The sequence below is a fragment of the Trachemys scripta genome, chromosome 3, assembly GCF_013100865.1.
Source record: "Trachemys scripta elegans isolate TJP31775 chromosome 3, CAS_Tse_1.0, whole genome shotgun sequence".
Taxonomy (NCBI): Eukaryota; Metazoa; Chordata; order Testudines; family Emydidae; genus Trachemys; species Trachemys scripta.
The window spans coordinates 86,427,785-86,448,057 of NC_048300.1; the positions used below are offsets into that span (position 1 = coordinate 86,427,785).

The window sequence follows — 20,273 nt, forward strand, 5'->3', positions numbered from 1 at the left end:
CTCTAATCAGCATATGAGGACACAACAGGTACAGTATGACTAGCAGCACTTGTTCTCATTAAAAAACGCTCAGTGTACTGAAAAGGTATAATTGTATCAGATCAGCTGTGCTTATATTTTAATATAGTATTCTTCTAAAAAGTCTTAGTCACCTGTATATTTGCTTTTCTGCCTCAACTGTTGCATCTCCTGTGTTTCTTATAACTTAGAGGAGGAAAAGATGCAGCTATTGCATTGCATAATGCAAATTGATCATATTCCTTTTCAATTAATAATGATGTAATTTAGCCAACATGTTTAGGACATGGCACTAAAACCACTGCTAGCATGGGAAGAAAGATAAAGTTTTCTCTGTAAATGGAAGCAACGGGATTAAAGGGATAGAAAAAAAAGTGATATACAATAGGCTTTTGTTTGAATTCCGGCAGGAGGTTTCTGTAGCAATGTGTTTTCAAACATGAACCACTTCCTTCTACTACTTGCTGGGGGAAGGGGTGAGTCACAGTACACCAGTAAGTAGCCATCTCGCCTTAACTGCTGAATTGTAGCTTTAAAAGGAAGTGACATGTGGTGGGGAGAGACGTCATCTGAGAACCACATTTTTTTTTTTTTTTTTTTTTTATGGACCACCCCAGGGTGGAGTCTGGCTTTCTTTCCAGTGTTGGCTGACTTACAGCTCATGCAAACTAGAGGCAATTTCTGAGTCTCAGCCTCTCTCCCCCTTTCTGTCTGGTTTCTAAGCACACATGTCAAGCTCTGGCAGGCTCAAGGTATGTGATCTGATATTATTCATGCTACTTCCAAAGAACTTTACATTTGCTTCTTCTTTACTTGGCTAGATTTCTTTTAAAAAAGCACGAAGACATTGAGTGCAGAGAGTGAAAGGACAGAAAGAAGCAGGCTACAATGAAGTGTTTATGTGAGCAGCATGTGGTTAGAGGTGAGCAGCAGGTTTGCAGGCTCATAGGAAAGAACTACTCTGATCATTTTTCCTTTTTCTTTTCTCCATTTGTGCAGTACCTTGGTTTCAATATTTTTACTATATTTAATCATTTTGCTTGAAAAAGCTGAAGCTGACTAGAATTTTCCTCTTACATATTGGCTCCCTTTGTGCCATGCAACATGCTCTTTCTTTTCTCCTTAGTGTTTCCATGGAAACTACAAATACCATGGACCTTGCCCTAAATATAAATATCTAGTTTTCTTTCACAATTTTGCATTTGTTGTACGTTTTGGATTGATATTTGCTAGGATGCAGCATGCAATTTGTTGTCTCCCCTCCACTTTCATTTTGGTTTTCCCCTATCACAATAGAGGAGGTTAGAGGAGGGGGGCAGGGAGGGATAATGTTGCCTTGGAAACAGACATTTGTGACCATCTATTCACAGCTGCTTTCATGGAAATGCTTTCTACATCAAGAGGACTGTATCATGCCTAGATAATTAGCTGTTTGAATAAAATGTAGGTATGTATTGAAATAAATGAAGTGAATTCGTTTTCCCATTGTACCTAGAAGAATTCCATAGGCTATAACAATCTGAGAGCAATGTTTAGAAATAGTGAAGAAGAGGCTGTGTGCTTAGTGCTGGATATTTGTTTTAAAGTTTTGGTTGGCTTTTTTGTTTTAAACCTGTGGTTTTCTGTAAAAATGAATATATTCAGCCTATCAACAGTAATAAGAGTAGGTCAACTTTGCCTGCACAACACTGCATTGGTTAGTCCAAATCTTTACTATAGAGCAGAGATTGTCAAACTGGTCCGTGAGCTCCATTCAGGTGGTGCATGGTTAGTTCCCTCTATGGTGCATGCCTGGGCAGTCGCACAGGTGTGGCTCCAGTAATTAAGTGCCTGGACCCTGGAGAAGACGCACATGTAAGGTGAGGTGGTGGCCTTGGGGGGATTAGGGGGTAGGTGGGAGGGGGAGTGGGGTGGAAAAGGGGGTGGGGATTTGGGATGTTCAGGGCTGTGGCAGCCAGAGAAAGGCGACTTTCCCCAGTTGCAGGGCTGCGGCTGCCGGGAGGGAGACGGCCCCTCCTTCCCAGCCTCAGCTCTGTGGCGGGAGAGAGTCCTCATTTCCAGGCCCAGTGGGGGAGAGAGGGTACATCCATCGCATTAAAAAGATAAGACTACTGATATTAAAATTTGAGTTATGTGCTTTTATTTGTGGAACAAAAAAAGTTAATTATTATTAAGTTTTTTTATATAGCGCTTTTATCCAAAGTGCTTTACAATAGTTAGCTATGGTACAAACAACATTTGGAAAGATCATCAAGTGGTCCTCTGAGACCCTCAGCAATTTTCAAGTGGTCCGCAAAAAAAAGTTTGAAAACCACTGCTATAGAGCATTGTGCAGCTGTGAAATGATCCATAAGAGGATTTGATTCAACAAGTGAGTGTTTACCCATGTGTTACAAAACAGTAAATGAGGATTTGTTCCATTCTGACCAGAACTTTATATTCTGTGCATTTGTTTTTTGTCTTGTCCCATATTTATTTGTCTTGCATTTCCAAGACCTGTACATGCTTAATAAGATGATTTATGTACTTCTAAGACCGTGATGCAACTAATGCTGGCAGTTATACCAAGGGAACATAACCTCACTCTGGAGTGATAATCATTGCCACCCCAAACTGAATATCACTTGCAAAAGAAAAAATTAAGAGACCAAGAACCAAACTCTCTTCTCTTTGGCACCAGAGCAAGCCCACTGACTTCCATGGGCTTACTCCAATGTAACTGAGAAGAAAATTTGGCTTCAGGTGCCTATGTTTTCAGTGTATATTCCTTACTCTGATACATAACTAAGATCCAAAATCATGCTGTTTTTCTTATATCTTTAAAATTCAGGTGTGTGCACTTACATCGTTAATCACATTTTAAAAACTGCAATAAATATGCAGGAAAAGTGAGACTACAGGTACAATGCTCTGCAAAAAGGGACATGCATAATCTTTAGTGATACTCCAGCATGGGAAGAGGTTGGAATTCAGCCACTGGCTCATAGGGAATATCACATTGTAAAGTATGCAGTGACCTGAACAGAGAAAAAGTATTCCAGTTGGCTGGTGGGTGGGATTGCTCTTTGTGAATGTACAGCTCAGCTAAAACTGTTGTCCAGGTTTTTAATAATCACTAGTAGCTGACTAATGGGTATAATTTGTAGAATCATGTATGTGTGGGGGAAAAAAGCCAAAAATTGCCGAGAACTTAAAAATTGCGTGGTGACAGATAGTGAATCCAAGTGATAATTCAGCCTGATGATATTCTGAACAAAAAGAGGGTAAAGAACTCTCAACTGTGCTTTTAGCTGTTTCCATACCTTCACACTGACTCAACAGACAGGCTAGCCTTCAGAGTCATATTTGGAGTTATTACGTAGGCTGGTTTGTGTTGATTTGTGTTTGGGGATGTTGTGCTAAGAGACTTGTGTTGATTTGTGTGGATGGCAGTTGGGCCATAATCCACCATCTGTTCTGTCTCCCTCATACAACCAATGAAAATGATGCATGCAAATTAGCTGTAGGGTGAGATTGGTGACTACTTGAGTTACCTGTGATATCACAATGGTCTAAGACTCTCAGCATGGCATAGATACATGCCTTACTGTAGCTGTACACATCATGGGAGTAATCTGTAAAATTCAAAATGGCTGAGAACTTTAAAAATGGATGGTAACAGACTGTGAAACCCAGTGAAGATTCAGCCTGCTGATATTCTGAACAAAAAGAGCTCTCAGTCAAGCTTGTAGCTCCTTTCATTGCTTCACACTGACTAAATAGACATTCTAGGCTTCAGAGGAACACATAGAATATCATTATAAAGATACTTTCCATCCGTAGAATCTCCCAAGTGCTTCATAAAAAAGCTGTAAGGGATTGTATTTTATAGGTGTGGAAACTGAGGCACAGAGAGGTCATAGGTGCTGACTCTGTGGGTGCTCCGGAGCTGGAGCACCCACAGGAAAAAATTAGTGGGTGCTCTGCACCCACTGGCAGCCAAGCTCCCCTCACCCCCCGCCCCACTTCCTCTTCCCCCCCCCCAAGCGCGCCGCGTCCCCACTCCTCCACCTACCTCCCAGCGCTTCCCGCCTGGCCGCCACCAAACAACTGTTTGGCAGCGCTAGCACACTCTGGGAAGTGGGGGAGGAGCGGGAACATGGCGTGCTAAGAGGAGGAGGTGGGGCCGGGGCGAGAAGTTGGAATAGGGGCGGGGAAGGGGTGGGAAGAGGCAGGGCAGGGCGGGGCCTCGTGGAAGGGGTGGAGTGGGGGCGGGGGCAGAGAGGGGTTCGAGCACCCACGTGAAAGAGGGAAAGTCGGTGCCTATGAGAGAGGTGAAGTTACTTGCCCAGTGTATCCAGATCAGATCAGAGGCAGTCAGTAACAAAAGTTTCCTGATTCCCACTTGAGTGCCTCATCCACTACACTACACCACATTCCCTCCTACTGACTATATTAAATATTTTCCAGGCTACTAGATATAGAATTCAGTTCTTGTCAATCATATTGCTTTGTATCATAGTCACAAAGTCCTATTCAGCAACAAATGTGTGTCTGGCTGGGACCTCTCCTTCCACTGTACTGTGCAAAGACCAGGAGTTCTTATAGAATTAGCCTGGCTTTTTGCTTAAAAAAAATAAGTCATCGGAGGGTGGGGGCAATTGGGTAGTGTCTCTCATCTCTGATGAAGGGCAGCTGATTTGCGAGTCCGGGCTCTCCTACCTATAATCACATGCCTGAAATGTTGGCTGTTTCCCCATCCCCAGTTGCAGTTGTGAAGGAAAGGGTCACCCATTTGTGGGAGCTCCCTCCTCTTCTGACACTTGAGATCACTGTTCTCCAGGAACAGTGGAACACTTCAGCATTACAGGAGCTACCTGTTCTTTCTTTTCTATGGCTGATGCTCACAACTCATAAAGGTGTTTTCAGGTGGGAGACAGTCTTCAGGCCTCTTTTTAGATGACTTTCAATCGGGAAGGGAAAAACCTACCTTATGCTGAGCTATAGGGAAGAACTGAGTATGATCAGTGCCTTCTGCAATGCTTTCAAGCAGGGGGAAACCGACCCAGTTCTGCTTTCTGGTCTAGGGGCGAAGGTATTGCATAAAGAACAGGAGTACTTGTGGCACCTTAGAGACTAAAATTTATTAGAGCATAAGCTTTCGTGGACTACAGCCCACTTCTTCGGATGCATACAGAGTGGAATAAATATTGAGGAGATATATATATACACATACAGAGAGCATAAACAGGTGGGAGTTGTCTTACCAACTCTGAGAGGCCAATTAAGTAAGAGAAGGTATTGCATAAGGATTTCTGTAGGCTGTTGTCAGACTGAAGCACGTCTTTGGAATATGAGGCAAGCTTTCCAGTTTAGGAGTATTATAGAGCTTCTAGGGTGCTGCGCCCACTGAGGTAATCTGTACTTGCGCAAAGCCCTTAAATAGAGTATGGTTACTGTGGGAAAAGTGTATCCCCATTGGAAAAAGAAATACCTATGTGGAGTGACCATTGTCTGTCGGTCATGTCGTACCACTTTACATTTCTCAGTGCATTACAGGTTGCGATGTCATAGTAGGGTAGGGATTCTGTCACAGGTATCTTTGATGACAATCACGTGGCTGGCCTGGGCCCTACTGGGGGGAGAAGGATGTAGTCTCACATAATGTGCCCTGATTTTACTGCTTGACATTAGAGGCAAGGTAGAACACTCTGTGCAGCACTCCCTGATGAGACTTTCTAACCCTGGAGGACACCATACCAGCCCTCCCATCTCTACCCCTGAGGTCAGTATAATGAAACCATGCATTACAGCCATAGCATAATTACTGTATTATACACACATGCGATGGTGCTTTACATCCCCCCTCCCTCAGCCCCCAGTTAGTACTAATGATGCAACACCTTCAGCTTCAAAAACACTGGTCTCTGCCACTTGAGCTAAAGGAGAATTCCCCTGGCTTTTATATCTCTTATTCTTACTTTGGGTCAGCACCAAGAGGGCAATATCAGCACACACTAGTCTGTGTGTTGCATTAGGATACACTAGAGCAGGGGTAGGCAAACTTTTTGGCCTGAGAGCCACATCTGGGTTTGAAAATTGTATGGTGGGCCATGAATGCTCACGAAATTGGGGGTGAGGGCTCCAGCTGGGGGTGCAAGCTCTGGGGTGGGGCCAGAAATGAGGAGCTCATGGTGTAGGAGGGGGCTCCAGGCTGGAGCAGTGGAGCAGGGAGGGTGGGGGCTCCAGCTGGGGGTGCGGGCTGGGGATGGGGGTGCAGGAGGGTGCTCTGGGCTGGGACCGATGGGTTCAGAGGATGGGAGGGGGATCAGGGCTGCGGGTTTCGGGTGCAGGTTCCAGGCAGCACTTACCTCAAGCAGCTCTGGGAAGCAGTGGCATGTCCACCCTCTAGCTCCTATGAAAAGGCACGGCCAGGCGGCTCTGCATGCTGCCCCCATCCACGGGTGCTGCCCCTGCAGCTCCCATTGGCCGCAGTTCCCGGCCAATGGGAGCTGCGGGGGAGGCATTTGGGACGGGGGCAAAACGTGGAGCCCCCTGGCTGCCCCTATGTGTAGGAGCCGGAGAGGGGACATGCCTCTGCTTCCGGGAGCTGTGCGGAGCCGTGGCACATGTGGAGTGGGACAAGCCCCGGCCCCTGCTCCCCAGCAGGAACTCGAGGGCTGGATTAAAACATCTGAAGGGGCGGATGTGTCCCCCGGGCCATAGTTTGCCCAGTCCGGCACTAGAGACTTGTGTTAGGCACCATGCCTCCATCATCAGTAAAACACTCATTAACAACTGCAATTTCCAGACTTTTGTGAGGAAGGGTCCTAGAGACAGCACTATGTGCTTGGGTTTCATTGCTTGGCTGAGTTATATTTCCACTGTTACTATATGAGGAAATCCTAGTTTCATGGGGGCTGGCCCCTTTAAGGGGAGTTAAGGGCCAATCTATCTGTGATAGAGAACAAACCCATCTCTGCTCACCTGTAAGTAACTAACTGCCTATCAGCTAATTGGCTAATGAGCACCTGGACCTTGTGAAAGGCTACCAGAGCTTCTAGGGAGAGTAGTTTCTATAGAACAGAGAAGGTGAACAGTTAAGGAAAGGAACCTCTCAGCTAGCTGCAGGAGGCTCAGCCTGAAAGGAGCTGTATGCTGTCTGGAAAAAAAGCTGTAGCTGCCAGAAAGCTCCTGACTCCAGGTAAGGAATGAAGGTCGAGTGCCTTGTGTTGAAAGGGCCTGGCTGTGGAAGTGAAACTCAGATAGTTTCTGCTTTCCTGCTAAGAAGCTTGGGTGAAAGTGTTTGTGTTTGTTGAACTTTCTGTTAATAAATTTGACTCCTGGGGGGTCATTTGATACATAAAAGCTTTGCTGAACTTATTGGTGACCCCACTGCAGAAATTAAGGCAGGGCTGCACCGCCAGGGATGTGCAGGGACAGCACACAGTTTTTACACCAAAATACAGTTGGGGAGCAGCATTTCAGGCACCCCTGTAACCTTAGTGTGTGGAAACTCAATCTGCAACAGGGCTTCCTGACAGTGAGGGTGTTGTGTGGCCCTTCCCAGTTTTATTTTTGGCACTGGTATACTGATTTGGTGCTTGATGGGCTTGAGCCCACGCTTACGACCAGCCTGATGCCATGTAGCAAGTACGAGAGAGTCTGTGCACTCTTCCCACCCCAAGTCTGTCCTGCTGCTATGTTGGAAGGACAGCTCTTCAGATGTTCCTGACTCACTTCATTTTCTCCACACCTGGCTCTTCAGAAAAGAGATGTGGAGATGTCCGGGACAATAGAAATGAAGTGAAGCAGAAGCATTGGGTTTGGCGGGGTGGATACCCTATAGAGGGTCACTTCTGGGGAAAAAAAAATTAAAGGAAATTGTTGCAAGGGTCTGAATTTGCAAAGAAGGAACCAAAACCCCTGTATTGGAATTCAGGCAGTTGCCTAGAGGATGGGGCCCTCGATTAGGGGTCAGCAGACCTGGATTCTCTTGCTGTCACTGGCTTGCTATTTCACCTTGGGGAAAAATTACTTGAACAATCTGTTCCTCTGTTTACTCCCTCCCTACATCTGATTAGACTGTAAGCTTTTGAGGTAGGGTTGCCAACCTTCTAGGGTTGGCCTGAAGTCTTCTGGAATTGGCATTGATCTCCCAGTGACTATTGAAAGCAATCTGGAAGACTTTAATAGGCTATTTTAAGAAAATAACATTGTTATGTTGGGGGGGCGGGGGAGGGAGAAAATCTCCCAGAATACCTTCAGTCAGAATTGGCAACCCTATTTTGAGGGCAGGGATGGTCTTCAACTGTCTGTACAGCACTTAGCACAATAGGGCCCTGGCCTCAGTTTGGGCCTTTAGATGCTACCATAATAAAAAAAAAAAATTGAAAATGGGAGAGGCAAACAAGCAGAATGACTTATTACCAGCCAAAGAGACTGAAGGGCTTTTATAAATGTATGAAGGTAAACAGTACAAGACTGAAAATAGCCCCAATAATCCAAGAGAAAGGGAGTGAAATCGGAGAGTTTATTTTTCTTGCTAACATTAAACTAAAGCCTAACCTTGCATCTGGGGCCATATGGCTATGTAAGGGTCTATCTGTGGATCCAGTTGCAGGATTGGTGCCTAGGACAATAAGAAAGGAGAGAAGACCTGATTAAAATTGTTGATAAAAAGCTGGCAAGCGAATACCTGAAAAACTTGAACAGCAACTGCTCCTAGTGCTCTCTCCATTTCATGAGAAAGATTTCCATGATAGCTAATGTATGCCCCCTGCCCCACACGCACTCAGATCAATCTGCCCCTTCCACATACAGTTACTCAAATGTCTGGAGACATCCAGGGATAGGGAGCCGGTGCTATTCAGGTTGTTTCTTGCCATGTGGAAATGGGAAGCGGGAGTTGTGCAGCGGGTCACATCTGCATACAGACCCTGTAGGAGATCATTGTCTATGAATCGTGCTGACATTGAGGCTCATGTAGCTTTGGATGTCTTGATCAATACAATGTTAAGTCTAAAATAGAGATTGAAACAGTCTTGAATATCCACAAAGCCATGTACTTCTGAGCTGATGGCAGGAGCCATCTTAGAAAAGTAAAATCAATGCTGTCAAACTGACAGCTGAGTGAGGGGGAAATGGGAGGGACACCAATGTAATGTGAGGTTTACAGCTGAAGTTCCAATGCTACATAGTGTTGAATGTGAGTTTTCTAATACTGGCTCACAGCTCTATTGGCAGAGTTACTTGAGTGCCTAGGGGCTCAGTGTCTCTTCCCCCCCCCCCCCCCTCCAAAATCACAGATGTAGGCAGGACACATTAGTCTTCCCCCTTTTCCCCAGGAACCTGCTACTGACCATTCCCCTAAATATTTCCAAAAATACATGGACCATTTCTTCAGTGTGCTACATTCTCTCTTGCTATCCCCCTGCCATCCATCTTAACAGGACCCAACACCAGGCAGTTAGTGTGACACAGGAGTTTGGGACAAGTGGAGTGTCTCTCACACTGAAATTTGGGTCTACCAACTGGGCCCTAAGGGCCTACTCCAAAGTTCATTAAAGTTGATGAAAAGACACTCGGGGCCAGATTTTTAAAAGTATTGTAGGTGCCTAAAGGGTGAAATTGGTGTGTTTGAAAATCCTAACGTTAGTGAATCTGCATCTTGAGGTATCTAAATACACCTCTAACCTGATATAATGCCACCCGATATAACACAAAATTCAGCTATAACACGGTAAAGCAGCGCTCTGGGTGGGGGGGCTACGCACTCCAATGGATCAAAGCAAGTTCGATATAACGCGTTTTCACCTATAATGCAGTAAGATTTTTTTTTTTTTTTTGGCTCCCGAGGACAGCGTTATATTAAGGTAGAGGTGTACCTTTTAAAAATCTGGCTCCCACTGACTTAAATGGATTTTGAATCAGGATATAACTGAAGGATTCTGCTGAAGGGGAGTTCAGATTGTTTTGAACTGGTCCTGGCTTTGATTATGAGAATATAAGTACTTTCAAAGTTACTCTGCATTCAGCTACTTTGAGGCGTCAAGTTTTCCAAGCTGTTAGGGTCCGATCCAAAGCCTGTTGAAGCCAGTGGGAGTCTTGTCTTTCAACAGACTTCACTGGGCTTTGGATTAGGCCCCAAATGAGGTAGGGGTGTGTGTGTGCGGGGGGGAGGGGTGTTAATTATTTCAGCTTTATCCTCTGCATCCCAAGAACCCCTGACAGACCTTCGTGCTCTAATGCCTTAAATTCCATCAATTAAATATCAAGGATTCTACCATCCAATTTTTCAAATTAAAAGTGATTTGACTAAAGTGTAAAAATCTAATCCAAGACTGTGATCCAGCAATTTCTCAACATTCATCTCTGAGCCTGAGCTGGGTGAAAACTGGGTGTGTAAGGATAGTTAGATGGGTAGTAAAGCAGTGCTACTGTCGATTAGGCTTAACCTGGCATTCGAATGTCTCTTCTGTGTGGGTGCAGCCCAGGCTTCTAATGATATATTTTCCTTTGAATCCACTGGAACTGAGATTTGGCGTGGTGCATACATTCTTTTATATTTTCCAACTGCTAGGGGTTGCCTGTTGGTAGTGGAAGTTTATATCCCTGCATAATATATGTTGAAGACTGTTTTGTTTTCTTCTCCAGTTTAATGAGATTTATTGTTGTTTTCTTGTCTTCTTTAACAAGGCCTGGGTATTTTATTATTCCTTCTGTGTGTGGTTCTAGTCTATCCCAACTCTGTATCTGCATGTAATAATACTTTTAATATGAAAGTTAAAGTTTAAAACTGGCTTACACTCCTTCAGTCAATGTCAGGGATAAATGGCAAAGTACTTAATTGGGAGAGGTATCCTATGTGATATTCTAAAGGTCTGTCTTGGGTTGATTACACTGCTCTACAGCCAAAATGCTTCTGAAATAAATGTAGTCAAACTTTACTAATTCTGGGTCACTGAGAACGAAAATGATGCTTAAAATTGTTGATTGGCTCTAGTTTTCAAGCTATGCTATTGGGTCTGTATATACGACCCTTGACTTGGGAATGGTGGAGGATAAGTGAGTTATAAAGGGAAGGGATCTCAATTTAAATCAGAAATGACTAAAATACATCTTTGACTGGATCTATGAATAAATCTATGACTGGGTTTGGACAGTACCTGCTTTTTAGGCAAAACAATTAATGATGCAATCTGAAGCTGGTATTGCGTCATCCATGATATGAATTGCATCATGTTATTCCTAGAAGTCATGGGTGATGCAATCATAACGAAGCTTACATCACTCTGCTGAACAAATTGCCCTATATCAGCTCTAGAAATCATACAGTGTCGTGCTCTCTTATTTGTCAGTGTTTGACTTTGCAAAGGGACACATTTCTGTTTAGCCAAAGTGAGCAGAGATGCCTTGTACATGTGTGAACAGTGCAGATAACTTCTGCTATGTTTGTGGTGAAGTGACTTTTGCATCACAAAAGTGCAGTATAACCACTATGGTTAAGAAAGCCTATCACCTTTATTTTGGCTGCAAAATTGGAGTTTAGGACAAGAGGTGGGCCCCACACATATGCTGCAACACTTGTGCAACAAATCTATGCCTTTTGCAGTGCCAATGCTTTGAAGAGAGCCAACAGATCATACCAGCAATTGTTACTTCTGCATGGTGCCTCCAGTTGGGAAAGGTGTGTCAAAGAAGAAAAAGTGGACTGTGCATTATCCAAACATTCCATCAGCTATACGCCCAGTACCCCATGGAGAAGGACTGCCGGTTCCTGATGCACCAGAATCATTCTCACTTGAGTCAGACGAGGAAGAGGATGAAACTTCTGGTCCTGAACCATCAGTGTCACAGGACCCACATTTTCTCCCATCCTCCTCCTCTGAACCACACCTCCTAACACAAGGTGAACTGAATGACCTTGTCAGGGATTTGGAACTACCCAAGAGTAAGGCAGAGCTGTTGGGCTCCAGACTACAGCAGTGGAATCTCCTGGCAGGTGATGTTAGGGTTTCCATGTTCCGTGACCGTCAAAAGGATCTTGTCCCATTCTTCTTCATGGAAGGTGATCTTGTAGCCTGCAACAACATCGATGGTGTGATGGCAGCCCTCAACATCGTTCACGATCCAGATGAGTGGAGACTGTTCATTGATTCATCGAAGACGAGTCTTAAAGCTGTTTTACTGCATAATAGCAATGTTTTGCCATCAATTCCAGTTGGTCATGCAGTCCATATGAAGGAAACCTATGACAACATGAAACAACTTTTGAGGTGCATAAACTATGACCAACATCAGTGGCAGCTTTGTGGCGATTTGAAGGTTGTTGCTCTCTTGCTTGGTCTGCAGACTGCATACACAAAGTACTGCTGTTTTCTCTGCGAATGGGATAGTCATGCAAGAGATTCCCACTACATCAAGAAAGATTGGCCACTCCAACAGTCATTGGAGCCTGGGAGGAAAAGTGTTCAGCATCCACCACTTGTTGAATCGAGAGAGATTTTACCACCACCCTTACACATCAAGCTGGGTCTGATGAAGAACTTTGTCAAGGCCATTGACAAAACACAAGCAGCTTTCAAATACCTCCGTGGAAAATTTCCAAGGTTAAGTGAAGCTAAGATAAAGGAAGGTGTCTTTGTTGGTCCTCAGATTCGTGAACTTCTTCGAGATGATGCATTTGACCATGCTCTGAGTGGCAAGGAAAAGACGGCATAGAAAGCCTTCCAGTTAGAGGCAATAAATTTTCTCGGAAACAACAAGGCAGACAACTACAGGTTGTTGGTGGAAAACCTCCTCAAGACATTCAAAAGCCTTGCTTGCAACATGTCACTACAGATACATTTTTTTTGCACTCTCATCTAGATTTTTTTCCACTGAACTGCGGAGCAGTGAGCGACGCGCACGGCGAGTGATTTCACCAGGACATTGCAACAATGGAGAAACGCTATCAGAGCAAATGGAGCCCATCAATGCTTGCAGACTATTGCTGGACAGTGACAAGAGATGCTCCATTTAATGAATACAAGAGACAAGCCAAGAAGCGCCAAGTAGACACTGAATAGGACTAAACTATGTACAGAATAGTTTTTTGCCTTTTGTTTCATAATAAATTTTATTTATATAACCCTTTTGCTGATTTTTAAAGTGTTACAGAAACAGGACAGGTAAAATATTATCATGTAAAGCAACCATAAACACATGAAAAGACCTAAGTTTACAATTTATGATTAAAACTCTACTATCTACACAATATACATAGACGTAAAATGTAAAAACTTAAATATCTTAGAAACAGTAGCCAATCAGTTGTTTTAATTGTCATATTTGAATTCAGCACATCAAAATATGTAATAGCACATTTTATCTCTGAAGTAGATGACTTCTCAAATTGTAGACCAGTGTTTATATCTTCATATGCTCTAGCAGAGGGAGTATTTCATGTTAATGAAATTTGCAATCAGGAGTATTCAATACATCCAAACACTTGGTTGAGAATTTACAGAATTTGAAAAAAATTTCACCTTTTGTCTTCAACCCATATTATTTTGAATTAACTTATTTTCATTTGTAATCAGTAGAACTGTGCTCTGTTTGAGCACTGCTACTAGTAATAATGTCTAGGTCTTATATACAGGTTTCAGAGTTACAGCCGTGTTAGTCTGTATCCGCAAAAAGAAGAACAGGAGTACTTGTGGCACCTTAGAGACTAACAAATTTATTAGAGCATAAGCTTTCGTGGACTACAGCCCACTTCTTCGGATGCATACAGAGTGGAATAAATATTGAGGAGATATATATACACACATACAGAGAGCATAAACAGGTGGGAGTTGTCTTACCAACTCTGAGAGGCCAATTAAGTAAGAGGAAAAAAACTTTTGAAGTGATAATCAAGCTAGCCCAGTACAGACAGTTTGATAAGAAGTGTGAGAATACTTACAAGGGGAGATAGAGTCAATGTTTGTTTAATGGCTCAGCCATTCCCAGTCTTTATTCAGTCCTGAGTTGATTGTGTCTAGTTTGCATATCAATTCCAGCTCAGCAGTCTCTCGTTGGAGTCTGTTTTTGAACTTTTTCTGTTGTAATATAGCCACCCGCAGGTCTGTCATTGAATGACCAGACAGGTTAAAGTGTTCTCCCACTGTTTTTTGAGTATTGTGATTCCAGAGTATTATGTCAGATTTGTGTCCATTAATTCTTTGGCCAAACCAGACAGTCTCTCCGCAAATGTACATGGCAGAGGGGCATTACTGGCACATGATGGCATACATCTCATTGGTAGATGGGCAGGTGAACGAGCCCCTGATGGTATGGCTGATGTGATTAGGTCCTATGATGATGTCATTTGAATAGATATGTGGACAGGGTTGGCATCAGGCTTTGTTACAAGGATAGGTTCCTGGGTCAGTGGTTTTGTTCAGTGATGTGTGGTTGCTGGTGAGTATTTGCTTTAGGTTGGGGGGTTGTCTGTAAGCGAGGACAGGTCTGTCTCCCAAGATCTGTGAGAGTAAAGGATCATCTTTCAGGATAGGTTGTAGATCTCTGATGATGCGCTGGAGAGGTTTTAGTTGGGGGCTGAAGGTGACAGCTAGTGGTGTTCTGTTATTTTCTTTGTTGGGCCTGTCTTGTAGGAGGTGACTTCTGGGTACTCGTCTGGCTCTGTCAATCTGTTTTTTCACTTCAGCAGGTGGGTATTGTAGTTTTAAGAATGCTTGATAGAGATCTTGTAGGTGCTTGTCTCTATCCGAGGGATTGGAGCAAATGCGGTTATATCTTAGAACTAAATTTGTTAGTCTCTAAGGTGCCACAAGTACTCCTGTTCTGTTCTTTTTGCGGATACAGACTAACACGGTTGCTACTCTGAAACCTTAAATATTGGAATTACTTCTGCAAATGGTGGCTGTTTTCAGTACCATCAATTTCCCAGGTCACTGGCTTTGTCCCCTTTCTTTATGCCACTTCCAGGATCCTTTTAAAAAAAGATCCCCAATCAACACTGCAAGCTAGTATTCCCAAGACACACTATTCAGAAGCTATAAGTTATGTTCAGTCCCTTTTCTGCAGTGAAAAGGGACTGAACTAAACTCCTGCCAAAAGCTCAGGGAGGGTTGCCTGTGTGTGTGTGTGTGTGTGTAAGATAGATATATAGATAATTTTAAATATATATAATAATTTAAAATTATTTTAAATCCACATAACTCCAGAAAGTATGAACAGGTTATTGAGCAGGAACAGCAGTGGCTTGGTCTTTGAAGATGTTTCACAAGCAAACTGTATTGTCCTCTTTACAGATGACTACTGTTTACTTTTTTCACAATATCCAGAAGGTACTTTGTGGTGTCTTTGAGTCAGCCAGCCTTCCAGGTGGGAATAATGAAGGTCTTATGTACATGATATTACTACTGCTACATTTTGGACATTAAGGCCCAGATCCACAAAAGTACTTTGGCACCTAAGTCCACAGTTTAGTCCCTAAGTTCCAGTTTTGGCTCCACTGTGTTCCAGAAAACCCCTGCTTGACTGCCGCTCAACTTTATAGGCACCTAAACTCAGTGCCTAAATATTCTGCTGTAAAAGTTCCCTTGGTGCTTAAGTTTCTGCCGCTGCTGCTGCTTCTGATCCGGTAGGCATGCTCAGAGGTTACCTACTGGATTGGGTCCCATTCAAAATTCAGGAAGGAGGTGGTGGTGTCCATCTTACAACTTCCAGCTCAGTTAGAGCACTCACCTGGGATGTGGGCAACCTGGATTGAGTTTCCCCTTCTGCCTGAGAGGAAGGAAGGACTTGAACAGGGATTGTTCTGATGTGAGGTTCCCCCAATCTGTCCTGTTGAAGCTCTTGCATAGTGCGTAATTATTATTTCATTGGAGCAGGAAGACTGGACTGTGGATCTCCCACCTTCCTGGTGAGTCCTCCAAGCACTAGGCTAGAAAGGCATTTTGGTACGCATGGGTGTCGGGTCACATAGGCAGAGGGAGGCATTGCCTCCCCAAACAGCCAGGTGTGACCCTGCCCCCTGCCATGATGCTCCTTGCGTGCAGCTGCGGCTCCAGTTCTCCTGGCTCCGAATCCCACCCTCCTGGTGCTCCTTTGGGACCTGGAGGCTAGCCCTGGGCTAGCCTCCCCAACAGGCAGTTCATGTGCTGCCCGTGTTGGTATGTCTACACTGCAATTAAAAACTCATGGCTTGCCTGTGATAACTGACTCTGGCTCAGGCAAATGGGCTGTTTAACTGCACTATAGATGTTTGGGATCCAGCCTGAGCCCGAACGTCTACACTGCAATTAAACAGCCCCTTCGCCCAAGCCAGCAAGCCCAAATCAGCTGGCATGGGCCAGCCAAAAACTTTGAATTGCAGTGTAAACAAACGCGCTCTCTCTGGCCTGATGACTCTTTCTTTATCCAAAGTGAAACTGAACCTGCATCTCTCACCTCTCAGGTGACTTTCCTAGGCTCTTAAAAGTTAGGCACTGCAGTGCTCAAAAAAGTCCCTTTGTGGAGCCCGGCCTAAATTCATAACCTCCAAATCATAATTGAGACCCACCAAACTTACTACTTAGTACCCTGTTTTTATTCCTTCCCCTTCCCACCACTCAGAAATAAGTTAGGATCAGATTTGATATAGAGAGTGGACTGGAACATACTCTGTGTTCATATCTGCTAAGTCATCCATTGGCACCAACAGACTCCATCTACCCTGGGTTTCCCTCTGTGTGAAATAGGGATAGTAATTCCTCAGACAGGTGCTCTGAGGCCTAATTCATTCATATTTAAGTGGCTTGAGCGCCTCCATTGAAAGGAGCTGTATAAATGCAGCAATAAATAAATGTTAAAACTCCTACCGTTTTCTAATTCTACACCTAAAAGGACCTGATCTTGCAAACGCTTCAGTAATTTCACTTGTGTACATATATGGGTAGTCCTGCTGGACTCAAGGGTGACTAGTTGCCTCAAAGGTGCTCACGCATTTAAGTGCTTGCAGGACATAATGTGTGGCTGGTGTGGAATTGTAGTAAAATTTTTCTTTTTTAAATGGCTTTGTCATTTGCCTTTAAGAAAAATCAAGGGCTCACCATGGGTAGGGACTGGAAATAAATGTTTAAACTCCAAAACTAAATAGCATGAGAATTCACCCTTGTTCAAGACGGCAAGGACTACACTCCGTGAGGTTCAAAGGCTGTAAGAGACCCCTGGAAGCTTGTGCTAACCCTCTGCTCAAGGTGAATTCCACCCATAGTTTTCATTTTAAAACAAGATAGCAAACATTTTTTGGGGAGGGGTGTGGGTCCTCTAGTCTCTTCCAAGCACTCTCAGCAAACCATGTTCAAATATGAAATCTATCTCTAAGCTTCAGTGCAGCCAAAATAACCTCTAGGCCCAGAGAACAGTAGAAAACTTGGAGCTATCTTACCTTGCTTACCCATGAATAGTGCCCATTTCAGAACATTACCCTTTTTAAAAGAGGTGTGAACTCAGTGATGATTGGCACTCCGGATGATCATCATGTCTTCTATCCAGTCTACTGCTTGCTCCAGCCCCCTCAGAAATGCTGAGCTCCATGCTCTTTGCACACATCTTCCCCCTCCTCGCCACCCACAGCATTGCTCTCCATTCCCTCCCCATAACTCAGCATTCATTGTTCCACTCACCACACTGCCTGGCATTGTCACAGTGCTCTGAACAATTAGTTGAATTTAATTGGTCCTTTTCAGAAGCATATGTGAAGCTGCTTCACGTATGGCTGCTCCCTTTGAAAATAATTCAGGTGGCTGCTCCCAATCCTTATTTATATTATCATATTGCCTAGGAGCCCCTGTTATAGACCAGAACACCATTGTTGCTTTCTCAGCTTGCCTTCATCCACTTATCTTGCTGTGCTCAGATATGTGCAAGCATGTACTCCCTTCTTACTAGAGAGAAGCAGCATTCAGGGTGATAGTGCAGACAGTAACATCCCTCTACATTATTAGCAACGGAACTAAATCATATACAAAGAGCAATATGCTGTGGGAAACAACCTGGAAAGAGCTTGCACCACTCCTTTACTTCCGAAAGGGGGCAAAATTTGGCTTTATTAGTTAACTATTTCTGGGCTTATTTTTCCCCTCTTACATCAGCTGGGACACTGTCAATGTGATTATTTTAATGGACCAACTTTAAAAAAAATCCAGTTTGTGAAGGAGCACTCTTTAAATAATTCCTTTTAAAAATTATAAGTGTTTTCCTACTTCCTTGTTTATGACTATGAAGCTCTTTCCACAAAGGATGAATTGATTGGAAAGGGGAATTGAGCATAAAGGCCCCAGTTGAGGAAAGCATCCCTCTTCAGGAAGGTACTTCAGCACATAAGAACTGCCATAATGGGTCAGACCAAAGGTCTATCTAACCCATTATCCTGTCTTCCAACAGTGGCTAATGCCAGGTGCTTCAGAGGGAATGAACAGAACAGGTAATCATCAAGTGATCCATCCCCTGTTGCCCATTCTCCGCTTCTGACAAACAGAGGCCAGGAACGCCATTGAGGCACCTATCCTTCATGAACTTACCTTGTTCTTTTTATGAGCCCTGTTATAGTCTTGGGCTTCACAACATCCTCAGGCAAAGAGTTTCTCAGGTTCATTGTGCGTTGTGTGAAGAAATACTTCCTTTTCTTTGTTTTTAAACGTGCTCCCTACTAATGTCATTTGGTGACCCCTAGTTCTTGTGTTATGAGAAGGAGTAAATAACATTTGCTTATTTACTTTCTGCACACCAGTCATGATTTTATAGACTTCTATCATATCTCCCTTTAGTCATCTCAGTTAAAGTCCCAGTCTTATTAATCTCTCCTCATTTGGAAGCTGTTCCATACCCCTAATCGTTTTTGTTGCCCTTCTATGTACCTTTTCATATATATTTGAGATGGGGCAACCAGATGTGCACACAGTACTCAAGTTGTAGGTGTACCATGGATTTATATAAAGGCAATATATTTTCTGTCTTATCTATCCCTTTCCTAATGATTCCCACATGATCTTTTTGACTGCCCCTGCACGTTGAGTGGATGTTTTCAGAGAACTATTCACAATGATGCCAAGATCTTTCTTGAGTAGTAACAGCTAATTTAGACCATCATATTATATGTATAGTTGAGATTGTTTTCCACTGTGCATTACTTTACATTTATCAACACTGAATTTCATCTGCCATTTCGTTGCCCAGTCACCCAGTTTTGTGAGGTTCCTTAGTTACATCCACAGCAGATTGCAAAGAGTTACAATCTTGAGTAGTTTGTATCATCTGCAAATTTTGCCACCTCACTGTTTACCCCTTTTTCCAGATCATTTATGCTTAAGTGCTGTTCAAGTCAATGATATTTAAGCATGGGATTCAATGCAATCCTGAATTGGGACCTCAGGGCCTGATCCTATGCCCTGAAGTCAGTGGCATTTTGCCAGTTGACTTCAGTGGGAACTGGATCAGGCTCTAAGAGAACAAATGGATAAACAGAGACAATTCTTCCTGTAAACTCCTTCAATTCTAGCTATTATGGCATCTATTGGACTATGCTTTCTTGGGGAGATGCTGTAGTGTTAGTCATGTACGCACTTGCTAACCACAAGCAAGAAGAATAAAACACAATTTCCTGTGACTTGCTCTGTGTGTGTGTGTGTGTGTGTGTGTGTGTCTATATATAGAAGCGTGATTTGAGGAAACTCTTGTACTGCAGATGATTTGAAACCGGTTTTAGAATAATGCTTATTTCTTGTTGTTGTTTGAATAAAAGCTTGTTTAAACCCAGTACTGAGGCTGCTTTATTCTAGCCTGAGTGTATTCTCTGCCTCAGCAACTGGTTCTGTTTGTGAGAGTCAGTTTCAGTCAACAGCAACCGTGGCAGTGTGCAGTGTCCTGTAAGATGTCTGGCTGTTCTAAACTTCCCGCTGAAGCTCGATGCTTCGGACTGTCATTCAGCAAAGCACTTGACCATAGCCCGGATCTGAAATGAGACTTAGACATGACAGTGCTGAGCACTGCAACACCTAACTTTTAGGCGCCTAGAAAATCACTAGCACGACAATGGGATCCACAAAGCCTGGGTTAGGCATCTAGGCTCCCTATACAATGAATAGACAAGGACATATCTAAAGAATGGGATCCACAAAAGCCAGGATGCTCAGCAGGGAACCACCTAAGCTAGCCAATGGGAGATGCTGACGAGGGGTGTGTCCTAAGCAGTGCATCTCATGGAATTAGATGCCTAAATCCAAACTGCAGTGATCCCTAGCTCT

At 43.6% G+C, this 20,273-nt stretch overlaps 1 protein-coding gene across 5 annotated transcripts in view; it reads left to right on the plus strand.

Moving 5' to 3' along the window:
* Positions 1-647: 647 nt before the first annotated feature.
* The window catches only part of AGPAT4 (1-acylglycerol-3-phosphate O-acyltransferase 4), a 133,819-nt gene continuing 114,193 nt past the window's right edge, over positions 648-20,273 (plus strand). For all 5 annotated transcript variants that reach the window (XR_004645076.1, XR_004645078.1, XR_004645075.1 and 2 more), the window contains exon 1: positions 648-770. The gene's annotated coding sequence lies outside the window, so the exon portion shown is untranslated. The remainder of the gene's footprint in view (positions 771-20,273) is intronic.